Source organism: Meriones unguiculatus, chromosome 5, assembly GCF_030254825.1.
Source record: "Meriones unguiculatus strain TT.TT164.6M chromosome 5, Bangor_MerUng_6.1, whole genome shotgun sequence".
In the NCBI taxonomy this organism is placed as follows: domain Eukaryota; kingdom Metazoa; phylum Chordata; class Mammalia; order Rodentia; family Muridae; genus Meriones; species Meriones unguiculatus.
Window position 1 is genome coordinate 3,760,742 of NC_083353.1, and position 22,553 is coordinate 3,783,294.

The following is a 22,553-nucleotide window of genomic DNA, read 5'->3' on the forward strand; positions in this document are numbered from 1 at the left end:
TGTCACTCCGGCTCCAGGAGATCCTATGCTTTCGGGTTCCCCAGGCACATGCACACATTCATGCACACATTCCACTCTCCACATGGATGTTACTGTAATTTAAAGAAAAATATGTCTTTCAGAGCAAACAGTGAAAAATAACATCTCCATAATTAGGTTACTTTTTCTTTTTTTTTTAATTCTAGGAAGCAGAAAATGAATCCCCTGTGTGATCATTTTAACTTTGTGTGTGTGTGTGTGGGGTGGGTCATTCCAGTGCATGTCTTGTATAAATAAAAATTAACAAAAAACACTCCATGGAGTTTCCTAAAAAATTATTTTTTCAGTGAACTTTTTACATTTATTATTTGTGTGTGAGTATGTGTGCGCAGGCGTGGACAAGCGCCTGCCACAGCATGCTAGTGCAGATTTTCTGAGGGTAAGTTAGAGGAGCTGATTATCTTCTCTCAATATGTGGCTCCTGGACATTAACTCAGGTCAGCTGGCTTGGTGGCAAGTAATTTACCCTGTGAGACATCTTGCCGGCCATCTAGGAATTTTATGTAAATGTTTCTCGTGTATAGAGAACTATTTTATATCTATATGGCTCTTAGACATTCTAGATACTTTGTTTTAAACTTTGAGTCATCATCTTCATAATTTACTTGACTAGATCAGGCTGTGCTATGCCTTATCTTTTAATCTATGGATAATCAGAATTCCTGGGAATATAGATCAAGAAATTCTTTCCTATAAAAACAGATAGGAACATATTTCTACTTATTTGGTTAAAAAACTGGCACATGAACTGTTATGAATAAAGCTATCTACCTTTGTAAAAATAGTTCATAAATTACTACAATTTAAAAAGGAATTATTATTATTGGCATTCTGATTTGCCCAAGACACTCCTAATTTCTATTTCCTTCCCTGAGGAAAAAAATCGTGCTGTGCGTGAAGCATATTTGATTCTTGTACTATCGTCTCCAGCGTGATCTTATAAAATACAGTAGTGACTTACGCTGTAAACTGGGAGTAGAAGACCCTGAGCAACAAAGGAGCTCTACCAAGCTGGAGGGCCCGAATTTGACCCCAGAAGCCACATGGCTATGAAGAAAGAACCAACGTTGACAAGTTGTCCTCTGATTGCCTCACATGCATCACGGCATGCGACATCCTTTTCTGGGCTCCATGCACCATCATGGACACATGCCCATACAACACATGTGTGCACACTATATTCATGTGCAGACATGCTCTCTCACATACACAAATGCACATGAACACCAAAACACAAGAATTATCAGAACAAATCTTCCTCCTTCCACCTGTCTAGGTAATGCATGTATTTCACAATTCATTAACAGGAAAAATACAAACTTGAGGACATAGTTATCGCAGAAAGAGTGTACCCTTTTTATACTATTTTTTTTATACTATTTTGTTCTGTGTTATAGCCAAATCCAAATCTAAGCAATGCTAAGAGTCAACAGTGCATTTGTAGGGGACAATGCCTGTGTGGGGAACACGTATCAGCTTGGCACTTGCCATTATTACGAAGCAGCAGAGTGTAACAGTGATTTACATAGATTTGCATAGCACCGGGAATTACACGTGATCCAGATGTAATTTAAAAGCACATGGGAGGTTGTGTGTAGGTTGACTGCAAAATACAGCGTTGTCTGAGAGAACAATCTGAACATCTTCATGCTGGCATCTGCAGGCTTCATGGGACCACCAGTGTCCTTCACATGTGTGGGGATTTTCATCTCCAACTGTTTTATTGCTACTTATGGATGCAGGTGTTAGTAAATATAATACTTTTCATTATTGTTTCAAGAATTTTATACATGCATAGGATATATCTTGATCACATTCAAGTCATAAACCTCCACCTACCTTGCTCCAGATCCAATCCCCAGTCCTCCATTCCCCTCTTGACTTCATATACACTGAAGAGGAGAGCCTGCCATTGCCACGTGTTAATTCCTACTGTTTTAGGGAGAGAGCTTGCTCCTTACTCTTAAAATTATCGTTTTTCTTTTTAAATTTTCATTTTATATTAATTACAGTTTATTCACTTTGTATCCCAGCTGTAGTCCTCTCCCTCCTTCCCTCCCAATCCTACCCACCCTCCCTCTACCTACCTTCCTTCCTTCGTCTCCTCCCTGCTCCTCTCTAAGTCCACTGATAGGGGAGGTCCTCCTCCCCTTCCGTCTGACCCTAATTTATCAGGTCTCATTAGTCAGGACTGGCTGCATTGTCTTCCTCTGCAGCCTAAAAAACATATTATTTTTCTTCATTCTTGGGAATTTCATATAAGTGTTCAAAGAAATAGGGAAGATCATATCCAGCCCTATCCCACCCCTTCAGCTCCTCTCTATCCATATCCCTTCCAATGTGTCCTCCTCTCACCTTCATGTCTTTTTAAAATATCCCTTAGTCCAATTGGTGCTGCCCATACGTCCTTCAGCGTGGGGTCTTCCTGCAGGAAACCTGTAGGGGCTCTACCAGTGGAAGAATCCTCAAAGAATGAATCTCCCACCTGCAGCAGGTATCACCTGCTGTAGCTCCTCAGTAAGGGGTGAGAGTAGATCGCACATCCTCTGGCTACGCCAGGATTCTGGCTGGACAGGTCTCAGGCAGGTTCTGACCAGGAGCTACATCTGCTGTGACTTCATGGGTGCAATGGCTTTATCATGCCCAAAGAACAGTCTTTCACAGCCACCCTCCCCTATCCTTTGTCTCTATGCTTTCTTTCTGTCTCTTTCTCTGTTATATGTTTTCTGCCTCTAACATTCTTTGCATTAATATCCTCTGATTTTAGGGGTCAGTCAGGATAGGTTTGATAAAGCTGTCCTATTCAGGATTGAAAACTCAGTTACATATTCCCAGAACTTTGACCAAGTACCCATCTCCATGCTGATGGCGACTTGGCTGCTTCTAACATTCCAATAGAACTACTACACCGCAAAAGAGAAGGGAAGCCCTTACAAGGGTAGGGCTTTTAACTCAGTCTCTACTTCATTGCTTGTCACTCTCTTGCACTCTATCTTCATCAAATATCTATTGTGTTCCTTGAAAGCTGCAGGAACTTCAGAACAAAAGCATGACATTAATTGGCTTGCCATGCTCCAGGGCATTTGAGCACATGTCTACACACAACGCACATACACATGCACAGACGCGCATTTGCGTATCCCGGCATGTAACATTGCATACAGACAGACAAAGGAAGCTACTGGAAAGAGTAAATAACAATTTGGAATTGCAAATGTAACCATGATAAGAGAGCTTTACTTTTGCCCCTATCTTGACAAATGAATGTGTTTTAGGAGGAGATAGGGGTGGAATTGAGGAGGATGTAGCAAAGAGACCCACGCTGGTGAGCTCAGCATATTTTCCTAGTATGATAAATGTTGAAGCTCAGGTGTGAGGAATCCTCTCAATAGAGAGACTTTTCATAGAATAAATCAACAAAGGCAAGGTTAATTTGTGCTATTAAGGGTTCTTTTGAACAACCCATCTTTCACATCTTAATCATATAAAGAGATATTAGCAAGGGTAAAAAAAAAATCAAAGAAGGTATAAGCAAATTATATTTTGGAGGAGGTTGTGTTATAACCTGTTACTTTCTTGGCCAGTCCAGAAAAAAAATGATAATCATGATATAATTGTATTTTCCCTTTCCTGCTTACTTAGATGCACACATTATTGAGTGCTTATAAAGTTCATCATTCAGACAGCTGGTTTGTGGTTTACAGAGAGCAGGACCACTGGGAGTGCCCTTTTCATGCCCGTGGAAATGAGGCTTGGGAGGCTGCTTCATCTTAAACATGCGCTCTGCTAGGCTAGCAAAGACCCTGTGGAAATGTGGCCAGAATCACTGGTCTCCTCAGGAGATATATCATGGCTGTGCATTGCTTATGTTGGAGCCAAGGGGAAATGAGAGGGTTCCAGAGTTTATTACTCCACGTCCACCTGATGCAATCTCCTTTAATCAGGTTGTTTAGAAATATGGTCTATATAAAGTTAGTTTTTGATGACAAAATGTGCCTGGACTTTACCCTCCAAAGATTGGCACTCATTTTTCTGCAAAAGTATAGGATTGTCGCCAGTACACATCTCTACATTACTTCTTATTCACTTTTTTACACTCACACACACACGTTCTTTTCTGAGACTTTTGTACATGTATTAAGTGCGTTAGAATCACACTCACTCCACCATCCACCTACCCAGCTACTGCAGAGTCCTCCCAATACATTCCTTCCCAATCTCACTTTCATATATGTATGTGTTTATATATCGGTATGTATCTCTCTATGTCTTTATAGCTATCTATCCATTTATTTATCTGTTATCCTCTATCTGTCTGTCTGTTTGTCTATATACGTGCTTTCCATAGGCACATGGGCAAGAGACCATCCTTTAGAGTATGGCCAACCCGCCAATGGCTAGTGACCACAGCCTCAGAGAAAAATGACTATTTCTTCCCTGCTCGCTGAGAGCTAAAACTTGCTTCTTAGGTAGGGGTGGGGCCATTGCTTTGGAAGTTTGATTGGCTTGGTCTTGTTCAGGTAACCATAGCTGCTGTGAGTGCACGGCTGAATGACAGTAATTTGCAGCACCCTTCTCTCTCTCCTCTGGCTCTGACAGGCTTCCATTTCCACACTGTAGTCTGAGCTTTAGAGAGAGGGGGGGATTAACTTTTTTTTTTGTGTGTACAAAACTAAATTACAAACTAATGGCAAAGTGTTGTCTAGGGTATGACAGGCCCAAGAGTCAACCCTTCAGCACTGAATAATATGCTGTTAATCCCAGAAGTACCTAAAAGTAAGAACAACTAATATTTCTACAAAACGAATCACATACGAAACAAATTTATACAAAACGAATTACATATGTGTCACTGGGAAGGTGGAAACAGGTGGATTCCCGGGCTTACTGACCCGCCAACCTGTATTCACAGCGAGGTCCAGGCCAGTAAAAAACCTGCCTCAAGTATCAAAGTAGTTGAGGAAGACCACTGACTTCTACAGTTGAATGCACACACATTTGGACACACACATACACACACACATATAAACACACACACAGACACACACACTCACACACTATCCCAAGTTTCTCTTTGTTGCTGTGATTCAACACTGACCAAAGTGGTCTTGAAAATGAAAAGGTTCATTTGGCTTTCAGTTTCACATTGTACTCCACCATTGAGGGGAGCTAAGGCCGGAACTCAAGCAGGATCCTGGAGTCAGGAACTGAAACAGAGACCATTGAAGAATACTTCTTTTTGGATTGTTTTCCGTGACTTGGTCAGCCTGCTTTATGGTACAGCTCAGGACCACCTACAGTGGGCGGGGCCCTCCCCACATCAATCATTACTCAAGAAAATGCTCTACAGACTTGCTGACAGGCCAATCATCTCAATGGAGATAATTCTTCAATTGTGATTTTCTTTCCAGTCAAATTGATAAAAAAAAAAATAAGCAGTACATCCACACACGCATGCACACACATGTAAAACTTCACCCAAATTAGGCCACACCACTCCTAATTCCCTTCCCCTAGTCCACTAAAAAGCAGGAGTCCTCCTTCCCTACTATCTGACCCTAGCCTATCACTTATCAGGGCTGCCTGGATCCTCTGTGGCCTGATAAGGGGGAAGTGATAAAAGAGCAGGCAACTGAGTTCATGTCAGAGGCAGCCCCTGTTCCCCTTATTCCTCTCCATGCATCATCCTTGGTTGGTGCATCAGTCTCTGCAGGACCCCCTGGGCCCAGATTTTTGGCTCTGTTGGTGTCTTTGTGGAGCTCCTACCCCCTCCATGTCCTTCTATCCTCTACTTTGGTTAAGACTCTCTGTTCTCTGCCCAAACCTAGGCTGTGAGTCTCTGCATCTGCTTCTATCCACTGCTGGGTGGGGGCCTTCAGAAGACATCTGTGGTAGGCTCCCATCCTGTTTCCTTTCTGCCAACACTTCTTGTGTCTATCCTGTTTGCCCTTGTGAATGAGAATTAAGCATTCTCCACAGGGTCCTCCTTTTTGTTTAGGTTTTTTAAGTCTGTAGATTTTAATATGTTTGTCCTATATTATCTGGCTAATATCCACTTATAAGCGAGTATATACCATGCATGTCTTTCTGCTTCTGGGTTACCTCACTCAGGATGATCTTTTCTACTTCCATCCATTTGCCTGCAAATTTCATGGTTTCTTTGTTTTTAAAAGGTGAGAAGTTCTGTTGTGTAAATGTACCACAATTTCTGTATCCCTTCTTCAGTTTAGGGACATCTAGGTTGTTCCCAGGTTCTGGCTTTTACAAATAAAGTTGCCATGAACATAGTTGAGCAAATGTTCTCGTTGTATGGTGGAGCATCTTTCAGGCATATGCCCAGCAGTGGTATAGCTGTCTATTTAGGTGGAGCTATTCCCAATTTTCTAAGATAGAAGAAGATTGATTTCCAAAGTGGTTGTACAAGTTTCCATTACCACCAACAATGGAGGAGGGTTCCCCTTTCTTCACATCCTCTCCAGCATGTGTTGTCACTTGAGTTTTTGATTTTAGCGATTGTGATGGGTGTAAGGTGGAATCTCAGATTTGTTTTGATTTGCATTTCCCTGATGACTAAAGACATTGAGAAATTCTTTAAGTGTTTCTCACCCATTTGATATTCTATTCATTTTTTTATTTATTTTTTATTTTTTTTTATCAGTTACATTTTATTAACTCTGTATCCCAGCCGTGTCCCGATCCCTCATTCCCTCCCAGTCCCTCCCTCCCTCCCTCATCTCCACCGTGCCCCTTTCCAAGTCCACTGATAGGGGGGACCTCCTCCCCATTCATCTGATCCTGTTTTATCAGGTATCTTCAGGACTGGCTGCAAAGCCCTCCTCTGTGGCCTAACAGGACTGCTCCTCCCTTCGGGGGTGGGGAGACCCAAAGAGTCAATCATTGAGTTCCTGTTAGAAATAGTCCCTGTTCCCCTCACTTTGGGAAACCAATTGGTTACTGAGCTACCACAGGCTACATCTGAGTGGACGTTCTAGGTTATATCCATACATGGTCCTTGGTTGAATGTCAGTCTCAGAAAAGACCCTGTGCCCAGATATATTTGGTCCTTGTGGAACTCCTACCCTTTCCCCATCAGACTAACTCCCCTTCTTTCTTATGATTCCCTGTACTCTGCCAAAGGTTTAGTCATGAGTCTTTGCTTTGAAAACACTGCTAGTTAGAGTCTTTCAGATGCACTCAGTAGACTCCTGTCATACATTCAACGCACATCCCATCTGTCTTTCTAAACGAGGATTGATCATCTTACCCCATGTCCGCTCAATTGATTATCTTTTTTAGGTGTATAGATTTCATTATGTTTATCATATCTTATAGGTCTATATAAGTGAGTATATCCCATGTTTGTCTTTCTCCTTCTGGGATATTTCACTCAGAATGATCTTTTCTAGATCCCACCATTTGCCTGCAAATTTCATGATTTCCTCCTTTTTGATTGCTGAGTAGTATTCCATTGTATAAAAATACCACAATTTCTGTACCCATTCCACCGTTGATGGACATCTGGGTTGTTTCCAGGTTCTGGCTATTACAAATAGAGCTGCTATAAACATGGTTGAGCAAGTGTCCTTTTTGTGTACTTGAACAAACTTTGGGTATATACCTAGCAGTGGTATAGCTGGGTCTGGAGGAAGCACTATCAAGGACCTCAACATAAAACCAGATACCCTAAATCAATTGGAAAAAAAAGTGGGGAACAGCCTAGAACTCATTGGCACAGGAGACAACTTCCTGAACAGAACACCAACAGCACAGGCTCTAAGAGCAACAATCAATAAATGGGACCTCATGAAACTGAAAAGTTTCTGTAAAGCAAAGGATACTGTCATCAAAACAAAACGACTGCCTACAGATTGGGAAAGAATCTTCACTAACCCTTTATCTGACAGAGGACTAATATCCAGTATATATAAAGAACTAAAGAAACTGAAAAGCAACAAACCAAGTAATCCAATTAAAAAATGGGGAACAGAGCTAAACAGAGAATTCTCGACAGAGGAATATCGAATGGCAGAAAAACACTTAAAGAAATGCTCATCCTCATTAGCCATCAGGGAAATGCAAATCAAAACGACCCTGAGATATCACCTTACACCCATCAGAATGGCCAAGATGAAAAACTCAAGCGATAACACATGCTGGAGAGGTTGTGGAGAAAGGGGAACCCTCCTCCACTGCTGGTGGGAATGTAAACTGGTACAACCACTCTGGAAAGCTATCTGGCGCTTTCTAAGATAAATAGGAATAGTGCTTGATATTCTATTCTTAAGACTTCTCTGGTTAGCTCTGTACTCCCTATCCTGACACCCCTTCTCATCTATTCATATGATGACTGAGTTCCTCTTCCTCCCTCCATTGGAATTTCTACATAGGAGACACTTTACATTTTATCTGGTACATTTCTCAAATGAATGATCAAATATAGAAATTATGTCTTAAACACGAGGATCAAAACTACATAAATTTTGTTTTTAATCACTGTAACATCTGCGTATTTGGTAGTTTATTATTTTCACTTAATCTTGGTGTTCATATGAGTGTGTGTGTGTGTGTCTATATCTTTTCAAATCTTAGTTACCAGACTTTTTTGTGTCCTGGATAATATGTCACCTATAATTGACTGATTTTTGCTTTGGGCACATAGTGTGGACTGAAATCATAGTTTATCTCCAACAGGAGATTGTTCTGTTTCAAGTTGAATTAGTGCCTTCTTAGATCCAGCTTTACTTCTGGAGTCTTCAGAATGTTTCCTTGTTGTCAGATCATGACATCTAATTTTGGAGTTAACAGTACAATGGTGACTCCTCTTTAGTCTTCAAGTCCTCAGTGATACTTTCTATTGACTTAGTTATCATGACCTAGTCAGCCCATGATTCAGAAGACAATCCACGCTGAGAAAGGGGTCAAATGGATCTTTACTCCTTAGTTCTTTCCAAGACCTTGACATTCTGAGCCCTAGGGTAGCACTGAGCTCCACTTCTTGTCTTTCTAGATATGAAAATTTATCAGTTGTTATGTTTCTCTTCGCTTCATATTGGCCTCTGTGTGCTCAACTTTTAAACACATAGACCTCTATCTTCTTCAAGATAATCAAAGACCTTAAGGTAAAAGAGCAGCAGGGAATGTCAAACTCATATGAATAGGTTTTTCTTCTATCTTGGATCTTAAAATACTGGCTGCAGAGGTGACTGTCTAACAACTTCATATAGCTGGTTAAGTTTTAGCCATTTTTGTTTGATTTTGGTGGTAAGGTTTTTCTATAAGCTTCTTTGGCACAGTTGAGATAACAATCTTAATATGTTTTATGTCCTTTAAGACTTATTTATATTATTTATATGTGCTTATGTGTGCGCAGCTGTTCATGGAGGTCAGAGGAGGGTAGATCTGCTAGATCAGGAGTTACAAGCAGTTGTGAGCAAGCTGACATTCGTCCTGCTGGAAACAAAACTCTGGTCCTCTATAAGACCAGTAAGAACTCTTAACCACAGAGCCAGCTCTCGAATCCCTAAGAGTCAAATTAAATATAGTGTTAGGTAAGCTATATTCTTATCATTATGCAATAAGAATTTTTAATAACATTACTAATCTTTAAAATGAAAAAAAAAACACCTATGACATATTTCATACATGGACAACTCATGACTGAAGGATTCCTATTGTCTTTATTTCCTTTTCCCTTTTTTTGTGTATGTTGTATTCATATAAGTTTATGTATTCACTTTTTTGGGTATGTGTATGGGTGAACTGTTGTTCACATGCATTTGGAGTTTCAAGGTTGATGTCTTCCTCTTTATTCATCAAGGCAGGGTCTCTTGGTGAAACCAGAAGCTTGCCCTGTTGTGTGTCTTGCCAACCAGGTTGCTCTGAGCATCTTCTGTCTCATTTGGAGGCTAGGTTTACAGTTGGGCTGCCACACCCACAAGGATGCATTTCTATGGGTTCTGGGATGCTAACTCCAGTGTTTATGCTTTTGTGGCAAGTGCTTTAACCACCGAGCTATCTCCCAAGCCCTCGTTGCTCAAATCCCAAAGTTTTATTATAAAAAAATAAGATCAAGAATAACATTATTAGAGGATGTTGAATACTCATGAAATGTTAGATTTAAAGAAGAAAAATCTGTAACACTCACATGCTTATTCTGAATAGGCATCATTGTGGTGGTTGAGGAAACAGAAGCTGTAAACAGATGGTCTTTGTTCTCCAAGTGTCTCCCTCAGAGATACAAATCAGAGATGCAAAAAACTGGTATTTACCAGCCTTTCATTTAAACTTTATGAATGATGTGTGTATGACAATGGGAATCTCAGAAGATAAAGATTATCAGTCACTGAAACAGCCATACACACTTTGTGAAGTCAGTATGGTCTGGGCTGTGTTGGGTTTTATCTGACAGAATAAGAGTGAAAGACATATTCAATTATTTTCTAATCCTTTCTCTTATTTTTTTTTTCCTAAAGTGGCTTTGAAAGTATTATTTTGAAGATACCTACGCTTGCATTTTCCTCTGTCTGAAAAAAAAAAAAAACCCTCTCATCATTGATGTATTTTCCATGGACTATAAATCTGTTTCAGTTGAATAAACACATTTAACCCAAGCTACTGGATCACAGAAAGTTTGCTGACAAACTGCAGAGCTGACAGCCCTCTATATGCAAATGCGAGGACAGGGCTGTATTGCTTTGCCAACATGAAATAGGAAAAGTTTATGATCCTTATTTTCTCACCTACTCAGAAATCAAGCCAGGCTATGCATCTATACTGTGGCTTAACAGTGCTCTGAAGAAGAGACAGAGCCCCATGAGAGAACATACCTAAAATCACCAGTGAAGAAACGTGTTTCAAGCACTTGTACACATTATTTTACATAACTGTTATATTACATTGCCGTAGTAGGTATTACTATTGTACTCAAAGGATAGAAAACTGGTCAGACGCCTAGAGAATAAGGACTCTTCTCTTGGGGTCTGCTCAAGTGGTAAGCATGTTTGTTTCTACCAACCTCCATGACAAGCTTCTTTTAGAAGGAAGACCACAAAGCCGTATCTCCAATAAAGCCATGTCTATCATGTCAGGACACGTCTGCCAATTCACTAAAACTTTGTCCCATTTAAAGAAGTAATTTCAGAGATAATAATTTATCTGTGCATGCTTGTTCACACTGCCACTGAGTTGTGAAATTTGAGTTAAGTTCGTTTTGTTAATGTCCTTTCTGGAAAAGATTATCCAGACCCTTCAAAGAGTCCTATCAGGACAGCCCTGTCTCTGAGATAGATAACTTGCCTTTGCTGTTACTCTGATAGTGGCACAGTTTATGGCCTCATCACAGGGCACAATAAACATGTGATAAATACTTTCTTCTAAGTCATAACCAGTGCAGGTGAGGTTGCTGAAGTCCATTCACTCGCCTGGCAGCAATGTGGATTGGTTCAGTACTTACAGAAAACATTCATAAATATTCTGTCAAAAACATTAAAACGTTTATTCTTATTGAGCCAGCCATTATACTTCTGGGAATGCACCCTAACTAAGTAATTTAACAAACAGAAAAGCTAAAGATACTACTATTGCTAGGCTATTCCTTAGAGAAAGGGAAGAGAAAGCTCAGGAGAACTAAATGGTTATGGCTGTTTCAAGAGATGTAAGACAAGGAGACTACAGAGACAGCACAGCAGAGAGGGGAAGGTTTGGTCACACACTTTATTTTCATCACCAAGATCTCCAATGGTCCCAATGAAGTCCTACCAACTTCTTCTTTAGAAGGCCACACTTATTTCCCCTCCTCACTGCCCCAGCTTCTACCTTGACTATCACAACTGTCCTGATGTGTAACACACAGTTTGCTAAGTTGTTTATTTCTTTGTTTTGAAGTTTTTATCGATGTATATATTGTATGTGGAGCATGTTCTTACTCATGTGCACACATACATGTGTCTGTATATATCTATATGAAATCTATAAATGACATGAGGGAAATTAGAAATGTGAGAAAACACATTTCGTTCTAAGACTGGCTTAATGGCCTTACTATTATTATCCCCAGTTATATTCATTTTCTTGTAAATTTTATAATTTTGTTCCCTAAGACGGTAAAATAATTCCATTGTGCACATATACCACATTTTCCTCATCAACTCCTCTTATTGGATATCTTGTTTGATTCTATCATTTATCTCTGTAACTGGTAAGAGTAATATAACCACAGAGAGCTCTTTTTGATAGCTTTCTATAGACCAGCTATGGTTCTAATAACTTCATATATTAACACATTTAATGATATCTTCTGAGACAGGTTCTTAGGCATCAGCATTTTATAAGCTAGAAAAATGAGTCACTGAAATTTAACCAATGTGTGTGCATAAGTCTTCTCTACAAAATCATGGCAGTAAGTTTCAAATCTATGCCAGCATTTACGATACTGAATGGGTCCTTAAAGGAGGAAACAAGATACGTTCATCTGAGAAGCAAGTGCACCAGTGTAGAATGAAAAACAGTGGAGAGAAATACGTCACCTCAAGAAGAGAATGTAAAGAGAAAAGAGTGACATGAAGCCCAGGAAAATCACACATGTAGAGGTACAATTGAGGAGATCAGGAGAAAAAAAAAAACAATAGGGCCAGAGCAAGAGAGGGAGAAAAACACTTTGGTCAGGGTTCCCCTAAATACTAAAAGATAGGAGCATTTCACAGAGGAGATGGTGGACAATGGTTTTGTTTTTATTTTTATTTTATTTTATGTATATAGATGTCATGTTTGTGTACCACGTGTGTGCCCATAGAGAGAAGATGAAGGCATCAGAGCCACCGAAACTGGAGTTACAGACAGTTGACAGCCAACATGTAGATGGTAGAAATTAATTCTCTGGATATTGAATCCATTGGAAAAGCAAAATAAAGTGCTCATATCCATGATCCATCTCTTTAACCCTTACAATTGCTTTCAAAGCTACCAAATCAAATTGAAGGACAAAGCCAGTTTTTTTTTTTTTTCAACAAAAAGTAATTCCTGGTGGTTGGATAAGCTTTGTGGTAATGGAGAGAAGTCACAGAGAGAAGTGGAAATAAAAGAAGGCAATTAACAAAAATAGGAACTTTTCATAGGAATTTGGTTAAACATGCAGGCAAGGATTTGGGAAGGATGCAAGAGGCCCAAAAGCGATATTCAAAGAAGGCATATTAGACAGAGTATTATAGGTGGACAGAACCCTAGAATGTCGAATGTCTATACATTATAAAAGGTTTTTTTTTTTTTTTTTTTAGCCTGGCATACAACATTGGGTTGGGTAGGCCAACAGAGGCTGTTTGCATGCTAAGGGACAGAGACTGGGGGGCTTACTCAGTCCATAAATCTGGATGCTTTGTTGCTGAAAGCCTGAAAGTTCCCCAGAGAGTTGTCTCTTTTGAGGACATATTACAAAGCTGAATAAGTTTAAGATCATGTCAACAGAGGATGGAAGCAAAAGTGATACACACTTCTGTATCTCGATTGTGTGTGATATACCACTGCATGAAGATATGGGAAAGGCAGGTAGGCAGCATTATTCTTTCCTGGGACCTCCTCTATCTGGGTTGCATGTTGGAAGATAGCATCCACTTTTCAGGATGTGTCTTCTCAGTTGAGTAAAACATTGTAAATGTTCTCATAAATACACCCAGAGGTTTGTATATGTTGTTGTGTGGGAGTTTCTGATGACCTGAAACTGACACTCTGACCAGTGAGATGCTTAGAGAAGGTTCTTTGACTGGTTGAACCATTGGCAAGTTCTGCAGATAGCTCCAGGCATGTAGTTTTGTGAGTGATCACCTGTATTGGTGTGGGCTTTTCAGTGATACAGCTAATTATCAGACATCTCTTGATCAATTGTCCTGCTAATAATTCCAATATAGACTCATTGGTTCACTAGGCTGGACTTGGATGCGGGAATTACCTCGACATGTTGTAGGTTCCCTTCCGGGAATGAATAGACTTGCATGTTTCTAAGTGTTCAGTCGTCTCCCCAGGAAAATCCTGCACACAGTAGTCTGCTAGGTCAACTCTAAGCTTTGCCAAGTTGACCCTCAGGAGCCATCTCACAGAAAAGCTTATTTTAGAATATGCATATGATGCACTGAAGTTGGGTTGACTTTGTAATACAGAAGGGCAGGAAAGGTGTATGAAAGAAAAAGGATGGCTTGGGATTTACATCTTTGGGGGACAAGAAAGATGAGCCTATTAGGTGGAGTAAAACATTCTCTACTGTAACAGAGGTGAATGAAGACAGATGGAGAAGGAGGTGTAGGAAGGTGAGAACTGTGGTCCTCAGATTTAATAATGCATGAAGTGAGGTCATCCATTATGGATGGAAAGAAACACTTTGAGAGGATGGGGTCAAAGAATTACAGTGCTGAGGGTAATTAGCATGGGAACACTAATAGGAGCTTGCTTTTAGGCAGGGTTATGTTTGAAAGTGTTATTTCACTTGTGATGTGTATTCTACTTCTGATAAGATTAGTTCTGCTATTTGATCTTCAAAACCTTCATTGGGTAATGACATAATGTAAGCAGGAAGATTGCCAACATAGAGGAAGATGGCAGAGGCATAGACAAGTCACCTACTTAATTTCCTTAGATGTTAGAATGGAGCACCCACACACACCACTTACTGAAGAAGACGTTATGATGTGGTCATCTTTATAGATGGATATATTCAATGTCTGAAGATCACCTAGTTCTGGATCTTTTTTAAAATGAATTTTCTATTAATAAATCAAATAAAAAATCCTTGGAGAAATTGTGAAATCTGATTTCTAAATTTAAGGGCAACAACATTAACACAACCATACTTCCAAAGATGTCTAATATTGAAGAACTCACTTCCTGGCATATAAACTTACCGCAAAATTATGGAAAATAAGACGAGAATGATTAACAACAAACAAAGAGACCAATGAACTTACAGTGAAGAATTTGAAATGAACTTACATGGTTATCGTCCATTAATTTTGACAAAGGGGAAAATAATTCAGTGAGTGTAAAATAGTACAGTTGTATATCTGTATTGATGACCTCTGGTTTTGTAGCTTGAGTCAATTGTACATTAAAAAATTTCAAAAACAAAATTGCTTCTGTATTGAACATGTATAGATTTTTAAAAGAATCACTATTCCCAAAGCAATACTGTGTGACAACTGTTTATATATTATTTACACTGTGTTAAATGTTACAACCTAGAGATCACCTTCAGAATTATGGAAGGGTTTTCATCAGTTATGTACAAATACTATGCCACTTAATGTAAAAGACCTGAGCAATCATAGGTCATGATACCTACAAGGGATCTGGAACAAATCCCACACACATAGTGAGGGACAATTATATTTTTGACTTACATCTTCAAGGAATTGAAAAGTATGAGGTTAGATTTCTATTGCACATCACCTAGAAAGCTCAATGTGAAAAAAGACAGTTTCAGATAATATATCTGGAGAAGACTGTGTAACAAGAATGTATAAAGGACTGCAATGAAAAAAATAACCTAGTTAATATTGAAAGATAGTTCTTTGGAGAAGATACATAAATTGTCAATGATCATATGCAAAGTGCAGAGTATCACTATTCATGTAGAAGATTCAAGTCACATCTACCTGGAGAAATGCACATGAGGATAATGTTGGCAGTGATTATACACTGAGAGTGAGTGCTTAAATTGTGCAACTACCTTGGAAGCTGTCTGACAGTTATTAATGCTTAAGTTGACTATGTGATCCGGAAATTACGCTCTAAGATGGTACACAGGGATGATCAACATGTATATTAAACAGGGTTCCCCAGAGCAATGGAATCAATAAAAAGGATGTGCATTACACACACACACACACACACACACACACACACACACACACACACTCTAGGGATTTATAAATGAATTCGATCAATCAGCTCTATTCCTTTATAAACCCCTAGTGTGTGTGTCTATGTTTTACTAGAGTGGCTGCTTACTGGCTGTAGTGTCGGTAGCCCAAAGATGGCAGAGATGGCAGTCCCAGACAGAGAGGCTAGGATCTGGTAGCTGTTCAGTCTGTGAGCCTGGCTGTCTCAGCAGTCCCAATCTGGTGGTGGAGTCCCAGAAAGCTCCTAGAGAGCTGCTGGTGTTCACTCTTCACTGGAATCCCTTCAGCAACAGGATAGGTGAACTTGCATGTGAGAGTGTGGTCCAGGGTTAGGGTGAGTCATCCCTGCCTGAAATAATCCAATCAAGAAAATTCATCACAGTTGTGCCCAGGTGCTTGGGTATTTGTTGATTCCAGATGTTTTCAAGCTGTCAACCAGTATTGGCCATCACTGACTGCAGTGGCTTACAAACAACAGAGGTAGACAACAATACCCACCATCACACTGGAAAGGTTGAGAAGACTTGCTCCTAAATCCTCAGAGCTGAACACGTTAGCTGTCCCAATCTAGTAAGAAAAGAAAGAAGATTGCTGGAGCCCCTGGTATTTAGTTCACACTGGACTGTAAAAAAAGTTGGATTTTGATGTTAGTTGCTGAATGCATCATCATTGTCATCATCATCACCACCACCACCACCATCATCATCATTATCATTGTCATCATCACCACCACCACCATCATCATCTTCATCATCATTGTTGTCATCCTCAGCAGCAGTAGCAGCAATGACACACTTGCTCCAAGAAACCAAAGCAGGCAGGTGGTCACATGTATGTGCTGTGGATTTTTTTTGTGTGTGTGTGGGTGGAAATGAAATTGTTCTATAGTTCACTATTATGGAAGTTTATAGTCCTTGATATTCAAATAAGTAATGGGTGAAATACAAAATATGAGTTATATCTCAGAAAACTATCATAAAAGAGGTAAAAGATATGTCTATGTAATCTATGCTAGTAGGAAGAGAAACTGTTGAGTTATTTGAGGCTAAATACAGACTTAGTAGTGGACAAGAATAAATGAAAGCAAAGAGTAAATTGTTTTTCAGGGCAACCTCTGAAAAGTAGCATGAAAGAAAGCTGTGGAACTCATTGAGGCTAGGCCCAGAGAACCACGTGTTCACACAGTTTTTGCTGTTTATTAAATGTTTCACATGGCTGAATGGAGTATCCCAAAAACTATGTATTCTTGGCTTCACTTTTGTGGCAAGACTAATACAGATATTTATACCTTAAAAGTAATTTTTTCACCCAGTTCTCCTCTCTAATTATTCACAAGTTGCTCTCCATTTTTTTTCTGTATTTCATGGATTACACCTTCTGCTTGTATTTCTTCCTAATGTTCCCTTTGTATAAGCTCCATCATTAGAGGCTATAGTCCTTTCACCAGCTCCTGTCTCTCTCATCACCTTGGCTCCTGATGCTGATAAAAGTTCTATTCTTTATGAATCTTAACATTTGATACATGTCTACAAGCAGCCAGTGTTAGCTTAATCCACATTTCTATTCATATTTGTCTGTTTTTAAAATCAGTAAATATAACTCCTTCTTAAAATTCCACATGAATTTAATCTTTCCCTTCTGTTTCTTTTTCTCGTGCCTGGTTTTGTTTGTATCTGATTCTGTATCCTGACTTAAATCCAGACTGACTCTGAGGTTTGAATTTATTACCAAAGCTCCTGTGGTTTCTGTCTAGATTCTGGTGGGGATTCTTGACATTTGTAATCCCCCACATCTAACATCTGATTCCTCAGTAATGACTTCTAAATCGCATAGTCAAATGACATCACATTTTCCAAACATCACTAAGCATGCACGGTCAGGAAAAGGGTCGAGAGTATCCTCAGCCTTCCCAATCTGAGCAACATCTTTTCGCTGATTAGCTCAGCAAAATATTTGTTCAGGAAGCCCAGGGAACTTGAATTGAAATAGATGCTACTCTTGCCACTAAAAGTTCAAAAAGTATGCTCAGAACACAATCGAGGGACTGACAAGATGGCTGAGCATGTAAAAGTGCTTCTCATGCAAGCTTGACACCTGGGTACTTGATCCCAAGAAACCATGGTTGAAGGAAAGACCTGATTTCTACAGGTTCCCCACTGATTTCCATGTGCATACACTGTGATGTGTGTTCTTCCCTTGACACACACACACACACACACACACACACACACACACACACACACCCCGGGTAGCCCTAATGATCAGGATGTACATCTTGTCCTTAGGCAAGACTCAAAACAAAACAAAGGGCAGGAACGACATCACTTGATTTAGTGGTCAACAGTTGTGTGAGGAGCCCACAATCATCTTATATATTCTTATATATCTTATATAAGAATATATCATGTCGATGATCTTACATGATCATCAACAAAGGATCGTACTCTAGCATTGACATGAAAGGAAACTGGGTACTTAAAGCCCAGGCCAAGAGGGCACAGGCACTGAAGATGTGTTTGAATCTCCTGTTCAACTCTTTAAATTGGTCTATAGCAGGGTAAAGGCAAGCTGGCATACATGTAGGGCTGTGGGGATCCAGAGAGGACATAAATTGGGAAGTGGTTAATCACCCTCTCAGTCCTCCCTAGATGGTTACATAGACTATACCACGTGCTCTGTCATTCAGTTTCTTCTTCCTCTTTCCCTTTGGAAATATACCCTATTTGTATCCATGCTTTAAACTCTGAAGCTGCAGTTTCAGACATCAGCTTACTCCTGAAGAACTTTGAGGGCTACATTAGGCTCTGAGCTTCTACTACCTTCTGCTGGCTCCTAGGTAGCATTTACAAAATAATACTATACACTCATCACATTCTTCAACATTGATAACCCTTTCCAATATGCGTTAGAATCTAATATAACTCTTGGCCTGAATTCAAGGCCCTCCATAATCTAGTTCTCAGCTGCCAATCCAGCTTCCTTCCCTAATTTTGTATGTGACATTCTCAGAGTGAAGCATTTCTTGGTGGGTGGCCAAATCCATGTCTAATTTCTTCACTTCCTGGAACCATGAGCCATGTACCTACTGTCTGTAGAGGAGTTCTTTGTTTTCAGTTCCTTGTCTTTTATATCTTTGCGGTTTTGAAGATCAAAGGAAATAAAATCTCTAGATATTGCCCTAGTATAGATCCCGGGTATTAGGTTCCTCAAGCAATGGGATACATCCATCAATTTTCAACATTTATATAACATTTAAATCCATTATTGCTAAAGGACATGTTTGCCTACTCCTACTTTATTTTATGACTGTTGATTATGATTGTTGATTTATTTTATGATGATGATTCCTACTTATTTAATGATTGTTATGAGTAAACTATTGGCTTTTTTGGCAGTTAGCATTTTAAAGTTTGAGAGCTGACTTCCACATATTTTCCTCAAAGTTTGAGAATCTGAAGATAATTTAGATGTTGAAACTTCTGTGCCTTGCAGTACTTTATCCACCCCCTTTCATAAGTAGGAGGCATGTATACTAAAGTTCTTGCTTCATGGAGTGTGTCTAGGTCTCCATTTTGGGCCAAGTTAAAGGCCACTCACTAAGCATGAGAGATCAAAGTTGGAAGCAATGTGGGTTCAGAGATGCATAGCCCTCATATCTGCCATTGACTGTGTATATCTGGACTTGATCATATAACAGAAATGGTCCTAGTTTACTAAAGACCACATTTGTAGGTATCTGTTACTTACACCTAAAACTAATCTTAGCCACTGTACATCCAAAGCCTTCCTTCCAGCAAGGGCTTATGATGGCATGGAACAGGTGTTTTTATTTGTAAACAGTTACTACACAGAGAGACTTTAGAATACTTAAATACTGTTACCTAATGTACACATGCGCTTTAACATTTCAAATATTTTCCATCAACCCTAAGAACAAGAGTTTAGATTTAAAACTTTTGGACAAAAATAATATAAATGGTTGGAGAAAAAGACACTTTAGTTCATGCAGGCATAAGGTTATTGTCTAGTTTAAATGCTGATTTCTGTACCCCCATATCTGGTTGCATGCCTTGTTCTGAGAATTTCCTTTCTTAATGTTGTATAAACCCTGCTCCCCAATGGTCTCCTAATATGTCAATAAAGCAGCTGACAGCCAGTCACTGATCAGGAGAGAAAATAGGGCTGGACTTCTTGCCAGCCGGGGAAGAAGAAGTTAGAGGAGAGGAGGGAGGGGATTAAGCCACAGGAGAGGTCCAGCTACTGCTAGGAGAGAGGAGCTGGAGCAAGAAAGCTACAAAGTACAAGTATTCTGGAAAGTACACTGAGGGAAAAAAAACAAATTAATCATAGAGGGTCAAGATTAGAGTAATAAATGTTCAATTCTTGTGCTGCAAAGCATACTAATATAAATATATATATTTTATATATATAAAAACATATATTTATATATTTATTTATATTTATAATATCTATATATTATAAAAATAAATAAATATAATTATTTATATCTATAAAATAAATATATATTTATATAAATATATTTATAAATATTTATAAACATTTATAAATGTAAATATATTTATATATATATAAATATATATAAATATGTTTATATATAAATACATATAATAAATATTTATTAAATATATATTTATATATTTATATTTTTATATATTTATATAAATATATTTATAAATATTTATAAATATTTATAAATATAAATATATATTCATATAAATATATTTATATATAAATATATAAATATAAATATATTTATATATTTATATGTATATTTATAATATATAATATATATTATAAAAATAAATATATATTTATTTATATATAAAAATATATATTAATATATAAATATTTATATATTTATATTTATATATATTTATAATATGTATAATATATATTATAAAAATAAATATATATTTATTTATATATATATAAAATAAATAAATATGTATAAATATATATATAAATATATAAATATATAAATATAAAAGAGTCAATTATTTATACAATAGCTAGGTTAAAAGTAAATTTAAAAAATGGATACAGTTATATAAAAATAACTGTAACAAATTCACGCCTAATGGTCAATAGTGGTATGATTGGCCTGAGGGTAACCAACCCTACTCTGATTTTTGAGTCCCTTTGCATAAGAGGGAATTCATGACTTGCTCTAAAAACTTGGTCCAGATCCCACATTTGGGGAGATCATGGATCCTAGGGTGGGCCTTATTACTGTTGCTTTACTAAATTGACTTGGTGTCAAACTGCCTTCTACATATTTATGTTCACACCCATAGATTAATGTAGCTCTCAGTCTTGGCCAGAGAAGCTCTCTTAGCAGGGAACGTTGATTAATGTAGAGATTCATAGCTGCTCAAGGTGCTTACACTAAGTGACTATTGAGTGCCCAGCCCTAAATAGGACGTTTGTACTGTTCCCACTGTGGCTCAGATAATCTCCTGGAACAGCAGACAAGAAAAAAAATAAATAAAATTGCCAAAGAACGAACATAATTAAAAGCAAACAGTCATCCACTCATCTTACAAAGACAAATAATATTAATTTCAATATTTCTTAAATATACTTCTAGGAAAAGAACTTAAGAATTTTGGTTTAATTTATCACCAAGCCTCTTTGATAGCTAATACTATGTAGTTAATTTATATCCGTCGCTACATATAAATGTAAGTCTATAACTGTCACAATTCCGCCATAAATAAAAAGTCATTTACAAATCCAAGCTTGTTAATGTTTAGCTTATACAAAAATTGTTAAAAACTGCTTTTATTTGTGGTGCTTTTCCTTCCCTGCCTGAACAACACTGTGCTATGCCATTTAATTTAAATGCCAGATGCTCAATTAGCATCTGTACAAATATTTCCACCCTATAGCATGGAACTTTTTAATGTTCATTTAATTCTGTTCAAAGGTTAATTCCTTCTTTGCTGTTTGCTCAATGGTAACAGGTAATAAGTAGTGAATTATTTCCATAATTATTATTATCAGGAAAAATTATTGCATTTATCAAAGGCAACACAGTCATGATTTTCATCTTGTCCTAAGGACTTACTGTGAAAGTTCATTGTAAATCTCTTGATAACTTCAGATACACATTTGGTAGGTGTCAGCATCCAGCAGTAAATATGAATAATTTACCAAATCATCTTAAAACGGCTTCAAAATCAAGATAAAAGAGAAATACTCATTATTCAAAGGAATCCTTCTTGAAAGGTTATTTTTTTTTTAAATTCAGGAACTTCAAAAGACTATTAAGTGAAGATTTATCATAAACTCTCTGTAGCAAGTCTGTCAATAAAACCTGAAATCCAATTTCAAAAGACTGTAAAGATAAGGTTATCTATTATATGCCATGAGTTTGAAAGGTTATTTTTCACCAGGAAACAAAGCTGCAATTTAACATGGCACTCCCTACCCTGTTTTCCTCACTTCTATTTAGGGAGAATTGTTGAACCACATAAAATAAATTCCTATTCTGTATGCATATTCAGTAAAATCTTGCAGGGGGAAGCCTTTGGATTAAGACATCCTATGGGCTAGGCTGATGTAGTTGCTGTGTCAGTGTCTTGTTCTGTTCTAACAGTGGCTATCAGTTGG